The sequence below is a fragment of the Arachis hypogaea genome, chromosome 19 (genome assembly GCF_003086295.3).
Source record: "Arachis hypogaea cultivar Tifrunner chromosome 19, arahy.Tifrunner.gnm2.J5K5, whole genome shotgun sequence".
Taxonomy (NCBI): domain Eukaryota; kingdom Viridiplantae; phylum Streptophyta; class Magnoliopsida; order Fabales; family Fabaceae; genus Arachis; species Arachis hypogaea.
The window spans coordinates 4,860,772-4,876,299 of record NC_092054.1 but is presented as its reverse complement, the minus strand read 5'-3'; positions in this window follow the sequence as shown (position 1 = coordinate 4,876,299).

Genomic DNA, 15,528 nt, shown 5'->3' with positions numbered 1-15,528 from the left:
GTAATCCTTCAATTATAATTTCAATCTTATCACATGCATGACACGGGTTAAAATACAGAGTTTCTATTTGAATTATAATTTATATATAATATATAAAAATATTAATATAATTTTACTCTATTGTAATTTTTTCTCTTCTTACTTTTCCTTCCATCCAACCAAAAGAAAATTTTTTCTCTATTTTCTTTCCATTCATTTTTTCTTCATCTAAACACACACAAAAAAATATACTTTTCTTTCCATTTTATTTTCTCTCATTTTCTTTCTTTCTATTTTCTTTCCTCTTATTTTTTATCTTATATTCAAACAATAGTTTAGTGTTTATCTATTTATCTTCTATTAATATTGTTATAACAAGGATACATGTGACAGTATAAAAATGATATAACCTAAACTTTGATTATTTGAGAATTTATTGAGTGGCTAGAATAGCTCCACGTCACAAACCAATGAATGCTAGTAATAGGGATGATCACAAAAATAGCCAAAAAAGGTATTTGTAGGGATTACTCATATTTTGGGGCTAAATGGGGACTAGTGAAATCCTCACGACCTGCCATCCGAAAATGGATGGGGACTTGGGGTGGCAAACAGGCCAAAATCCATCAGGTTGACCCGCATAACCCGACAAAAAAGAGGGTTGAGCTGGAAATTTGAGATTGCCAAACTTAAAAAGCCTGCCTACTCCACAGTCCTGCACCGCCTAATCCATGAGTTTTGGCGGGTTTCGGTGGGACGGTGCAGATTTTTTCGCTGGGCCAAGCTTTTATTTTTTTAAGACCATTTTTTTACAAATTTCTATTATGTTATTAATCTACAAGAGAATGAAGATGATAATTGAAGATCTTCTAAGTTATATTTTGGATTATATTTTTATGTTTGATTGATTATAAACTTGAAGATGTTTAATTATATATTTTAGACAATATTTGTTTTGCTTTGGACAATATTGATTTTATTATTTTGTTTTAAAAAAATTGGTTTATAATTATGTTTATTACATATTTATAATTATAATTTTTATATTTTTGGAAATTATAAATTTATTGAAATTATTGTGAAATTATATATATTGTTTAATATTTAATGGTTTTTAAAAAAAAAAAATGAGAGCCTGCCAACCCGCCAGCCTACTATTAGACGGGGTGGGGGAGAAATTTAAGACCGCCTTACTAGGTGGGGTGGGGGCAAGCTAGCCCACCAAATCGCGGGCTTTTGGTGAGACAGGACGGACTTTTCTGTTTGCCACCCCTAATGGGACACAGACATAAGTATCCGCCCTATGGAATAAAATTATTAATTTATCCTAATTTATATATACATAAATTCATTTCTTGAATTTAGTAACCCTAATTTCTGCCTCCAATTCGAATTCTTCCTTTTTCTTTCAAACTCATTCTCAGCCTCGATCCCCTCTCTCTCTAGCTCACTTTCTCTGCCTCTCAAGTTCGTCACTACGTTGCTCAGTATCGTCCCAAAAAATTATGTTATGTTATTATGTTGGTATATGTTTTTATGTTTTCTCCTTTTGAAATGTTATTTTTCATAACGAATATGTTATAAATTGTGTTGAATTATATTGAACTGATTATTTTATGATTATTATATTATGTCTTTTTGTATTAATTTTTTTCAAAAGTTTACCGAGGAGATCTGCATTCCCTAAGGGGTAATTAAACAAGAACTTGCAATGACAGAAAAGGAATGGGGGCATTTTCTTTAAATAGTAGTGAGGGATCGGAAGGGGGCTTCTCACGCTCCTCTGAGTACTCATTACTATATCTAACTAGTAACGGAGATACAATTTGAGTCAATTTAAGAGGGGATGCGTGAATTTCATCTGCATTGGGCCTTTAAGGTAATGAACCTAAGTTGGATTTGGGACCCTAACAATAGATTTTAGTTGATCTTGCTTGCATTGAGGTCTTACTAGACCCAAGTATATCTTGGATTAATATTTTGAGTCATTATTATAGCAAATACTATACTAATATTATAACATTTAGTATATGTAAAAGTTGAATATATTTACAAGATATCTTTTTAATTCAAATTAAAAAAATTTAATTATCTATTTTTTTAGTTTTAAATATTATTTTTTAATATAACAAAAAAATAAAAATAACAATAATAACTCACATAATTAAAATAGATAATTTTAATATATACATAACACTATATATATCAAGGATTATTATATATGATATATATATTTTTTTTTGTAATGATTATTTATATAATTTATTGAACAATTTTTTTATCTTAATATTTAATAAATTAACATACAAAATATTATTTAACATACAAAATAAGTAATTTAAGTCATCATCTAAGACAATAAATATAATAGTGTAAATATTTATTTATTTATTAGTAGTGAAAAATATGTAAATAGTATAAACTGATATTTTTTTAGTATAAAAGCAATAATAAAGGTTATTAATTAAGTTAATTACCTAATTAAAAAATTATGAAAAATTGTTTAAATAATAATAACAAATAAGATCACTATTTTTACATATTACAAAGTTTATGAAAAAAATTTTGGATAATAAATCAATTCTCAATAGATTATACATTAATTTTGTCAAAAAAATAAATAACTAATACATTAGATATTATTATTTACGTGCTAATATAATATATATATATATATATATATATATATATATATTATCGATTATTAAGTTTATAATTAATTTTTAATCTAATTTTTGGTAATTAAAATTTAAAGGGTAAAGTATACTTTTTGTCCTTAAAGTTTGACAAAAGTTTCAAAAATATCCCTAAGTTTTATTTTGTTTCAATTTTGTCCCAAAAGTTTTCGATTTGCATCAAATATACCCTTGACGGCTAATTTTTCAAAAAATTTAAGACCAATTCAACAACAATTTCATAAGAACAACCCTCAACACAAGCAAATCAAACATCATTTTCATACATTATTGTTAGATTGGTTTTAAATTTTTTGAAAATTTAGCCGTTGGGGGTATATTTGATGCAAATCGAAAACTTTTGGGACAAAATTGAAACAAAATAAAACTTAAGAGTATTTTTGAAACTTTTACCAAACTTCAGGGACAAAAAATATACTTTACCCAAATTTAAATTATTAAAATTATTAAATGCTAAATATTTTACATCTAACCAATTTATTTTTTTATTAAAATTAAAAAAAAGAGTCATTGATCAATTCTAAATTTAAATTTAAATTTGAGTAAGAAAATAAAAAATATTTTAAATTTTATCTCACTAACCAGAATTAATTTCAAGACAAGAAATTATTTTGCACATCATATATATTGTGGGATAGTATGATCATTTACTATTTTTTAATGGTAAATATTGTCAAATAAAATGGTGTAAGAAATTAGAAGAAAATACATTTATAAATTTAGAAAATATTAATTTATTTTTCAATAGAATAAATTATATATTGAATAACAAAAGTTATTATTGGTTTCTCTTCACACTAACTAATACTCAATGATGGTGTTTCGGTACACCATGTTATCAAGAAATATTAATCGATCTAATAACTTTTGTAATGACATAAGTTTATGAATTTGAAAATTTAAAAATCATTTCATAACATGTGAAGTTTTAACAAGTAACAATGTTGATCATATTGTTTTGACTTTAAGAATGAATACGATACCAATAAATAAAATTGTCCTAATTAAATTTTAACAAAGACAAAAATTCATAAGTATTGCTATTAATGAAAAATTAATCTATTTTAAAGATAAATACAATTGTTTTCTACGAATTTCCTAACTCGACAAGTCGAGGATTAATCCACCACATATTGATACTCTGTTTATTAAGGGTGAGATTCGAACTCCAAATACTTGCTTAAGCAGACAAATGAGATAACCGTTCAATCAATCCAAATTGATTAAAATAAATATTAATTATTTTTAATATTTTAAATTATAAAATATTTATAATAATAATTATTATATATATTTTTTATTTAAATTTTAATAAATTTTGTTATAAAATTTTATGTATTATCCTATGTAGGACACGAAAATATACACTAATTTCTAAAGTTAAAATTTGGATCGGATGTAAATTAATTCTACAAAAGAATGAATAATAAAAATTTATAAAATTTGAAAGGATCAATCAAGTCACAATAATTTAAATTAAATTCGACTAAAAAATAAATTCAAATCGATATAATGCAATTATACAAATTGTAAAATTATATTGTAAATAAAATTAAATTGACAAACTTAAATTACAATAAAGTATATTTATTTCAATTATCAAAGATTATGATTTTCTAAATGAGATATATATCTTATTTTTATGCTGTAATTATTTTGTCGATTTTTAGCAAATTGATGGTGGTTCGATATTTAGTGGTCTGGGAGCGAAACCTACTTCTCTATGCGAGTACCAATTTTTTAAAAGTGCATCAAAAGCGTCTTCGATTAGACAGGTAATTGGATAAAGGTGAATTAAAAACTCGTAAAACAATAAAAGAAATAAATAAACAATATTTTCAAAAAGACAATGTACTGAAATCGGAAAAGATTGCGTTGAAATTAAAAGAAAGCGTTAAAATGCCTTTAACTGAATCAATTAAAAGTAAACAATGCAGAAATATAAATTGAACAAAGATGAAGATAAAGAATACTTGGAAAAATAAACTTGCTTAAAACATAAAGTTTACAAAGGAATAAACTGAAAGAATGAAACGATGGGAGGAACCCTACAGAAAAGTTACTCGATTGAAAACTCAGAAATTTTCTGGGATGTGAGTGTGCTTGAGTGTTTTCTGAGTAAAAGTTCCAACCTTTATTCACTAATACTTCTTAGTATTTATAGGCTAATCCTATATAACTGACAATTAATTTACAATTAATTACAATTAAACATAAAATTTCAAATTTGAAGTGCAGTCTCTCTTGGTAACCGTTTCCGCCGCATGATTGTAGATATTTCCATAATTTCCTCGTGTAATAAAAGTCACTAACTCTCCCACTTCTATGACTATTCGATAAGCTCATCGAAGACCTTACTTAATCTTTCTAATCGAATCTCCTTATTTGATCAGGCCTACTCGATTAACAAGCACAATCGAAATCCAAATCAGCGCCCATTACTTCCAACTTCGAATTCATGCGTATATTTTCTCGAAAAACCATGCCTGACCCATTTCGAATTGATCCACTCTTATCGAAAATATTTTTTCGATCAACATTAACATATATATATATATATATATATATATATATATATATATATTTATTTATTTATTTATTTTGTTGTCACTGCAAAGCAAATAAATAATAAAATATAAATAATTTTAAAAAGTTTGATATAATTGTAAATATAAAATTTAATTTATTTATTTAAAATAAAATGCTTAAAAGTTTTGCGGTCTACTTAAAAAAAATTGTTAAATAAGTCTTCAAAAAATTATAATGATAAGAGATGAATGATATCGAATAAACACTAATCCAATCTCTGATCCATGTTTTTAAGAATAAGACGATTTCTGTAAAAAAAAAAAAATAGAAACATTTTGACCCCTAATAAAATTATTTTGAGATAATACGATCACTCTCTTAAAAAAATAGTTAGGTAGTGATGAAAATTAATAGGTAGAAATTTTATTTATGATTTGTGGGTAGAATTCAAATTCTACAAAGTTTTTTTCTATAATATGACCAACAACCATCATCACTATCTCATCTTTTTCCACTTATTTAGCCTTCTTAATTTTTTTTAGACTCGTTTAATATTTTATTTTCTAAAAAGATCTATATATTTATCACAAAAATTGTTCAGAGACTTATATGTGTCATATTTCTAAAAAAAAATTATTTATATCTAAATTCAATCATATTATATGATATAAAAAATTAATCATTAATTAGTTACTGTATATTAAAATACGTGTTTTGTATTTTATAAAAAGATTATTATATTACCATAAATAAGTTTGGTTATTTGTTTATTGCATATTTAATTATTTAAATAATTGATAATTTAATAAAAAAACGTTTGTAAATCAATATGTATTATAAATATACATAAATATATACTAGTTTAATTATTCTGTTGGTCTCTATAATTACATTGAATTTTAAATTAAGTCCTTATATTTTTTATTTTCAATTAGATCTTACACCATATATGATTTTGTAATTAAGTCATTACCGTGTCAAAAACCTTAGAATTGATAGAATATTTCATTAAACAAAAAGAATAGAGTTATTCTCCACATACAAGCGTTTTTTCATACAAGTCATTTATATTCATGCATTTTTCATGTTTTTCTCCGTGCCTCTTTTTCTTCTTCTTCTTCTTTCTCCGTGCCTCCTCTTTTTCTTCTTCTTCTTATTCTTCTTCTTTCTCCGTGCCTCTTCTTCTTCTTTTTCGTAATTTTTCTCTCTCGTTATCGTCGTCATCAACACCACCTCTTCTTCTTCCTTCTCTTCCTTTTTCTTTTTTCATTGAAATTTCTTCTCCGCTTTTCGTTTTCTCTTTCTCCTTCATCATCAGTTATCTCGTTTGTTGAAAATAATAAATAATTCAAATTCATATTGTCAATTGAACCAGAACGAAATTGATTATTGTTTTGAATCCAAGGCTAAGGTGTGGTTCAATTTAGAAGAAAAAATATAGCATTAGAGGAAATATTTTTCTGCAACAAATTTGGGTGTAGTACGAAGATATTTGGGTGTAACACGAAGATATTTTGGTGTATTTTAAGAATTTTTGGGTGTATTTTTATTCTGATAAGTTTTGCATAGTTTAAAACTCTCCCTCTTCCTCCTTTTCATCTTCTACTGTTTCTTTTTTTTTTTATCATCATCACCATCTTCTTCTTCTTTTTTTCTTATTCATCTTCTTTTTTTATATTACATTCTCAAGTTTCTTCTTGTTTTACTCTCTTAACAAGAATAAAAACAAAAAAATCAAACAAAGGAGAAGAAGAAACACATAATGCTGCAAAATTACTTGAAAGAGGATGAACTTACATTCATTTAACTAAAAGAAAGAAAGAAATAAGGAAAAAAAGAAGAAGAAAAAACGCAGCATTAGAGAAAATATTTTTCTGTATTTGCAGCAAATTTGGATGTAGCACGAAGATATTTGGGTGTAATACGAAGATATTTGGGTGTATTTTAAGAATTTTTGAGTGTATTTTTATTCTGATAAGTTCTGCATAATTCAAAACTCTTCTTCTTCTTCTTCTTCATCTTCTATTGCCTCTTCATTTTCTACTGCTTCTTCTTCCTCATCTTCTTATTTCATTTTCTTATAATTCTTCTTGGGAGAAAAAATCAAACAAAGAAAAAAAATATAATATTGCAAAATCAATAGAAAGAGGAGGAAGAAAAAAATGCAGCAACAACAACAGTAATAAAAAAACAACGATGAAGATGAAACACGCAAAGAAAAAGGAAGAGAAACGCAAAGAAAAATGAGAAGAAGAAGGAAGAGGATGAGGAGAAGGAGGAACGTGAAGAAGAAGTGTCTTCCATAATGGTGAGTGAGAGCGCGCTTTGAAAATAGTTGAGTGATGCGCGTGTTATCACGCTCCAGTGGGTGAATGTAGTTTTTGTTAGATTTGGCCCAACTTGTAAGACTTGTAAGCCAAAAAGACTTGAATGTGTAGCATAACTCAAAAGAATATGGGTGGTACGTTATTGAATATTTCGTTTTATTTAATAGAATATTTTGTTAATTTTAATATTTTTATCACTATTAAAATTTAATTACAAAATTTGATATAATATAAAAATCTAATTAAAAAAATACAAAAACCTAATTAAAAACTTGGTAAAATTATAAAGACCAATTGAATAATTAAACCACATATATACTTTATATAGTGGCTTTTTTTTTTTGTCTCTACGCATCAAAAAGAAAAGAAAAAAGAAAATTGGAAAAAAAAAAAAGAAGAAGAGAAAAGAAGGCTAAATTAATTGGTTTGGACGTTTGGTTCCTATCTGAGCAAAAAAAATGATAAAGTTCATTCCAAGGCTAAAATCTTTTCACATACTCCTCTAATTTAAAGCAGCATTTTAAGAATAAATGACCAAATGTACCAATGAAAGATGAAAATGCTGACAATTATACTTATATCAGACTGAAATTAACTTTGTACTCATTGAAGATGCGGTCCGTGTGACAGATATACCCTGCCTTGGTTTGACACCAGCTTCGTGCTTATACGAACCTACGTGGCACTCCAAACCCCCCAAACCCCTATCTACGTGGATTAAACCCTTTTTTTTTTTGCAAATTGTTTGGTTTTTGAGGAACATTGCGCGGGAGAGGAAATGTGTGCCCTAGCAGAGGACTTTACGTCGCGATCGGTTGCTTTCCCAGTCGGAGACGTGTTGCGAATAACTCCCACGCGAAGAAGGTGAATCAAGGGGTTTCGTCATCGTCGTCCCCAAGTCGAAGAAGCCAGTACGAAGCCAATACGTAGCCCAAGGGTGTCGTGGTGGACGGCGCAGAGGTCACGACCTTTGCTGCTCAGCGAACAGAGGTATCTCATAGCCATTGTTGATTAATTTCATTTCATTCCCATTAGTTAGACATATTCTTGTACCTAATGAAATCATGTGATTGCTGAAGATTGGTAGAAAAGTTGGGTTAGGGTTTGTGTTACCTGTGGTTAGATACAATGTTTTCTTAGCTTGTGTTGGGTATTTTCATTTCCAGAAATGGCCACCATCCATATAACACTGTGTATTAATCATAGAGGACGGTTTGAGAGAGGGCCTGGTGGGTCAATTAGTTATACTGGTGGTGAAGTCACAGAAATCAATAGGGTGAACGTTGATACACTGAACGGTTTTTTTATAACTGATTTGTTGAAGGACATTGGATATACGTCCGTTTCTAATTTTTACTGGCAAGAACCGGGGAAGGAGCTTCATGATGGGTTGAGGGACCTAAGGGTTGATATGGACGTAGTTAGAATGTATGAGGCAGCCGTGAAGAATGGTAACAAAATCAATGTGTATACAGAGCATCCGGTGGACCAGGCTGTGATTGTTGAGGAGAATTATATGACTCCGTCAAAGAGGAGAGTAAAGACATGTGCCAAAAGGACGCCAACACCAAAGAAGAGTCCAAAGAGAAGATTGGTAGTAGTGGAAGATCATGATGATGCTGAAATTGTAGGTAATGTGCAAGTTGTGAAAGAGGACCAAAGAAGGGGTGAGGCCCAGAACATGGTAGAGGCCCATGAAGAAAATAAACAGGCTGAAGTTGTGGCCCAAAAAGAGGACAGTCACAGTGTGCCCCAGGAGACAGCAGATCCACCACCAGCATCATCCCATAAAGCAGAATAGTTTTCTCAGCCTCCTCCAACCCCTGTCTTACCAGATCAGCCACCATCAAGTCAGTCACAACCCTCCCAGCAGCCTGAAGCCAATGTTTTTGAACCTGTTGAACCCGAACAACTTACCCAATACACCCCACAGCCGTGTAGGAATCCACTTTCCCAATCGATCCCTGATTCAGGCCGATCCTCTGATTCCAATAGGATCCCCCAAACTAATCAAAGCAATCCTTCATTTGAGGTTGATGGAGGGCAAAAGGGGAAAAAGAGGAGATCAACCAGGAGGCCTCCCCCTACAGGACAATCCTTTATCCCGAACCCTGATCCGGACAAGCCACCAACCTTTTATGTGCCAGTTCAGGAGGATGAATTTTCTGATGAAAACCCTGGACATCATTGCTATTCTTCAGAGGACTTGCATAGCATAGCAAGTGACGATGATACTGAGACTTCAGTTTTTCCTCAGAGCAATGCTGATGCCCCGGTTAGCCAGGTGAGGTTGGAATTGGGGATGGAGTTTGAGACTCTCAACCAGTTCAGGAAGGCTGTCTGAAAGTTTAATATCCACATTGGCAGGAGCATATTCTTTGCTCGTTGTGACTCAACAAGATCCAAGGCTATATGCTATGATGAGGACTGTCCTTGGCAAATCTACTGTGCCAAGAGAACGTTTTCCGCAAGTTATCAGGTAAAGACATTTGTCAATGAACACACTTGTAGCAGAGATAATCACTGTAAGTCAGCAGATGGGAAATGGGTAATAGATGAGCTAGAGGAGAGGATTAGAGTTCAACCAAACTTGACAGTGAGGGAGGCTGACCAATACTTCAGGTCTGAGTATGATGTACTCATCAATGAGAGGAAAATTTACAGATCTATGAAGAAGGCGAAGGAGAGGATTGAGGGTTCCGAGATTGCACAGTATGCAAGACTTCGTGATTATGGTAATGAAATACTAAAGACTAACCCTGGCTCGACAGTAAGGATACATACGAATCCTATGCCTGATTCGAATCCTTTGTTTCTGAGGATATATGTATGCTTTGATGCGTGCAAGAAGGGATTTGTGGGAGGATGTAGACCTTTAATAGGTTTGGATGGGACCTTTCTTAGAGGGTACTACGGGGGGCAGTTATTGACAGCAATAGGACAGGATGCAAATAATCATATCTTTCCTATTGCCTATGCAATTGTGGAGTCAGAAAATAAAGAAAGTTGGAAGTGGTTCCTAGAGATACTACAAGAGGACGTCGGAGATTTTCAGGTGAAAGGCTTTAACTTTATGTCAGATATGCAGAAGGTACCCTTTTTGATTAATTTAGTGCAATGAATTCTGGTATATTATGTAGATAGTCTTCCTCTTTTTCATTATGCCTGTTTAGTGTAGTTGATGTATACAGTTGATGTATGGTGCGAATTAGAGTTAATTGCTTATGTATATAGTTATCGAGTATTGACTTTATTTGGGATAGGATTATTTTTTTGGATTCCATTTGGTGCTCTGTACAGTGTCAGTTTAATGGTGTTTTGTCTAGTTGATATTCCAAGGGACTGATAAGTGTTGTTACATTGTTTAGCTGATATTCCATCTGTTTCTTTCATATATGTATGATGTATGAGACCTTATCTTTTTCTGTACATTCTCTTCTCTTCCGGTAAATTTCTAGTCTAGTAAAAAAATTCTAAAAACAGTGTAACCTTGAGATTTAAGAGGAATGTTAGAATGTTAATAGTTTTTCAGTAGTGGGCATTGTGTTATTGTCAATAATTTTATTGCACTGGACTCCTGCAATCATACTAGTTGTACTATAACAAGCTTTTGGCCTTGAATAATATTATATATTGGTGTTTTTATTTATCTAGTGTATTAAGATCAAATACTTGGTTGATCTTGAGATTTAAGAGGAAATAAGTGTTCAGTTCACACAAAGTAATCTCAACTTTCAGAAAGAAAACCAGAGAAATGTGTGATTTTATTTAAAATGACAACTTCTTCTCTATTTAAAATGCTGAATATGTTGATGGCTGAGATGTTACTTGCTGATATGTAACTTGCTGAATATGTTGACGGCTGATATGTTACTTGCTGAATATGTTAAACGTATGCATGCTTGCTGACAGTGTTAATTATGTTACACATACTTATATTCACCCTATTTCTAAATTAGTGTGAGGATTGTTAACTAATATTATCCCCTGGAATTATTGTTGTGTTGGAGTCACATTGATTTTTATGTCTGCATGCAGGGGTTAATACCTGCAGTGCAGGAAATTTATCCAAATGCAAACCATAGATTCTATGCCATGCATATATGGCAAAACTTCCGCAAGAGATGGAGTGACTTAGAGTTAAAAATGTGTCTGTGGTCATGTGCTAAGTCAACCACAACACAGGACTTCAATGCTACCATGGATAAGCTAAAGAAGATCAATGTTGGAGCATGGGAATACTTAGATAAGATCAGTCCGAAACAATGGAGTAGGGCCCATTTTAGTGAATATCCGAAAGCAGACAACTACACAAACAACAACTGCGAGGTGTTTAACGCCAAGGTGAAGAAAATGAGAGGCAAACCAATAATTACAATGTTAGAGGAAGTGAGGTGCTATGTAATGAGGATTATGGCTAGGAATAAGAAGGCCTTGGTTGGGTATAGTGGACGGTTGGCCCCAACCCAGCAGAGCAGGTTAGAAAGGGAGAAGAGAGAGAGCAACAAGTGGAGGCCTCTACCAATCGAAGATTATGCGGGCAATGTTTACGAAGTCCAATGTATGCCCGTGAAGGTCAGTGTGGATTTGGGCAAGGCTACCTGCAGTTGTAGGCTTTGGCAACTAACTGGACTCCCGTGTAGGCATGCATGTGCTGCGTTAGCTTACCAAAACAGGCGACCAGAGGAGTATGCCCATAACTGGCTGACCATGGGTGCATATAATGCGGCCTATCAGTGTTCTATGCGGCCAGTTCCAAGCCAGGAGTTCTGGGAGTAGCTAGACACCCTACCTATTCTACCACCACGGTACAGAAAACCAATTGGGAGACCTTCATACAAGAGAGACAAGAGAAACGATGCCCCTACTGATAAGAGTGACCCTCATAGAATAAAGAGGAGGATTGGAACTATTGTCTGCAAATTCTGCCTCCAGGTAGTACATTTCATATTTGTTATTTATTCATATCAGTTCAGGATGCAATAAGTATGTAATTATGATGTATGTTCAACTTACATTAAGTATTCTTTGCTTTAGGCTGGTCATAATAAAAGGACCTGTAAAAAGAGAAAAGTGGCAATGGGTGAAGAGAGTGCTGCTTCGCAGGTGCCTGAAGGGGATTATGATGATGACATGATGGCTGAAATGTTCTGGGAGGAGACATTAAAGGCTGCAGACGCTGAAGCAGCAGCCACTGAGGATGGAAATGATTCCGCAACACCACACCCTGCTCCAGTAAGTGCATTACATTAGTTATAATTATTTTGTTATTGCTGCGACAATAAGAAACTCTTCTAAGATCTGTTTCTTATCTGCAACATGGCACACCACAGGGAATGCCGCCGCCAACAACCACACAACAGCAACCTCCAACCAACAATGCAACAACCAGGAAACAATTTAAAAGGAGAAGTGTTAAGCGACCCCCTCCCATTGCAAAAACACAGCAACCACCTACCCCATCTGCCAACAAACCAACTAACACCCCATCCACACACAACTCTGAAACTACAGCGCATCCACTGCAAGGTGCTAGTGCTGGGACATCCAGACGGTTCGTGCAATTCATGCCAATGCCGGGAGTGACTACGGGTGCTACGGGCCGAGGTACAGCTGGTCGGGGTGGATTTCATAGCAGGGGACGTGGAAGGAAAGGCCCCTTCAGTGGATCAAAAACAGGTGTTTCAAGTGGGAGCAGTAACTCAACTCCACTTTGATAGAAACTCATGGGTTTGGAGACTCAATCAACATAGGAATTTCATGGTTCATTAATGTTATGTTTTCGTTTTTTAATGTACTCGACTATGGTCGTCAAAAACTGTTGCTGGCATTTGGTTGTTTTGTTATATTAAAGAGCAACTCGAGACTCTTGTATTGTGTAATTTTCATGGTCTGGTTTAGGATAAGGTAGTTAAACTTGATTTCAGGGTGTTTTTTGAGCAACCAAACATGGTCTGGTTTGGCTTATGTCATAACTCTTATTTTTTGTGAATCAGAATCCACTATTTACAATGGTTATTTTATCAGTCTTTTGACAGCACAGCATTTTCTAATTTTGGATGAATCCTTGGAATAGAAACCGAATGCATATTGTTGCTATGTTTCTTGTTCTACTTATACTTGCTTCCTTAAGAGGAATAGACAGATTCAGGTGAGTTTACAATAGCATTGTGTCAAGATAAACTTTACGTCAATCTACATGGCTGCATCAACTACAACTAAACATAACACTACCAGAGATCGAAATCTTCGTGCCTATTTTCCATTATCAGAATTAATAAAAACCAGATCAAAGTTATACAATCACTTAAGCAGCATGTCATACCAAAGTTCCCAACTCATACACATCTTACACTTTCATAACCAAATACAACTCAAAAATTAAACAGAAGGCAACCCCCAACGCAATGGTTGAGAGCAACAGTCTCATTCCCCTAAGTTCCCCCTAACTTCACCCCTAAATTTTTCCAATTTCCTGGACATCATCGACGATGCTGGCTGATTTTCCAGAGCAGTCGTTACAGTCACGCCATCCTCATGCCTTGGATAAGACTGATCGGAATTTCTTTTTGCTAAAGCTCTTGCTAAGCCCTCCCATCCTTCTTCAATTTCATCCACCCACACAAAGTATTTGCAATCTCTTGTCTGGAAAAAATAAACCAACCAAAGTGTCAACTACAATGTCAAAAATAGATTTCTAACCTGAACAAGAACACAGCGTGTACATTACCCCCCACCCAGGACATCTGATGAACCATCTATTAGGGTTTGTCATGGTGCCAGACTCCATCAACACAACATCCCTCCCACACAAGCATTTCCCGTCGAGCATCTTTCCCTTCATCCTCTTCGAACTCGATGAACTGCTGCGAGTTCCATCACTTGCAGGAGAGTTATATCTTCGCAACGACATGCCAGGGCTCACGAGAAAATTCCTTCTCTCCTTATGTGCACTTGAAACTGGATGAGGTTGAAGTCAATTGCATTTACTGGGGTGTGGTTCGAACTGGGGAAGATGACTCCCTAGGGTTTCCACTACATGGGTTAATCCTTATAATAACGTTCAAATCCACGTAGATAGGGGTTTGGGGGGTTTGGAGTGCCACGTAGGTTCGTATAAGCACGAAGCTGGTGTCAAACTAAGGCAGGGTATATCTGTCACACGGACCGCATCTTCAATGGGTACAAAGTTAGTTTCGGTCTGATATGGATACAATTGTCAGCGTTTTCATCTTTCATGAGTACATTTGGTTATTTATTCAGCATTTTAATTTTAGCCATAAAATCAGTTGGGTGATTAGTTGTCTTTTGAATCAAAGTAATTAGCTAGAAAAAAATCTTTTGTTAATCTTTGAATTATTTTAATTGTGCTTTTAAAAACCAATCAGAGTAGAAAATAAAAAGTTTCTTTTAATTAATATGACCAACAAGTAAACCAATACCAAAACAACAAACTAAATAAAAAAATTGAAAAATTACCTCTGCCTTTTTTTTGCAAAACAAGTGCATCGAAAAAGCATTTTGTTAGAGAAAATAAATTATCTCAACAATTCTAAAAAACATAGTATAAGAACAAATTAAAAGATAAAAAATAATTATGAATTGCTCAATAAATTAAGCAAAAAAAGACTCGCAGAAAAGTAAAAAATAAAAACATGATTCATATCCTTGTCATGCATCCAAAATTATTTTGCAGTTGATCAGATTGTAAAGTTTTTAACTTGTTGTCAACTATTAGAATTAATATGGGCTATAGTCTAATTAGAGAGGTATATTATAAAAGTATATTATAAAACAAATAGAGACATTAGTTTTTAAGATGAATTTTATTTTTAGCAAATTACGTTGTTCAGATCAAATTTCAGATCTTCTTTTTAAAATTATTCAAAACACACAACGTAATATAATATTATTACTTTATTATTATATTTAAAATTTTAATCATAACATGTTTAATTTGCTATACATTTGTCTTATTCATATATTATTATTTTTAT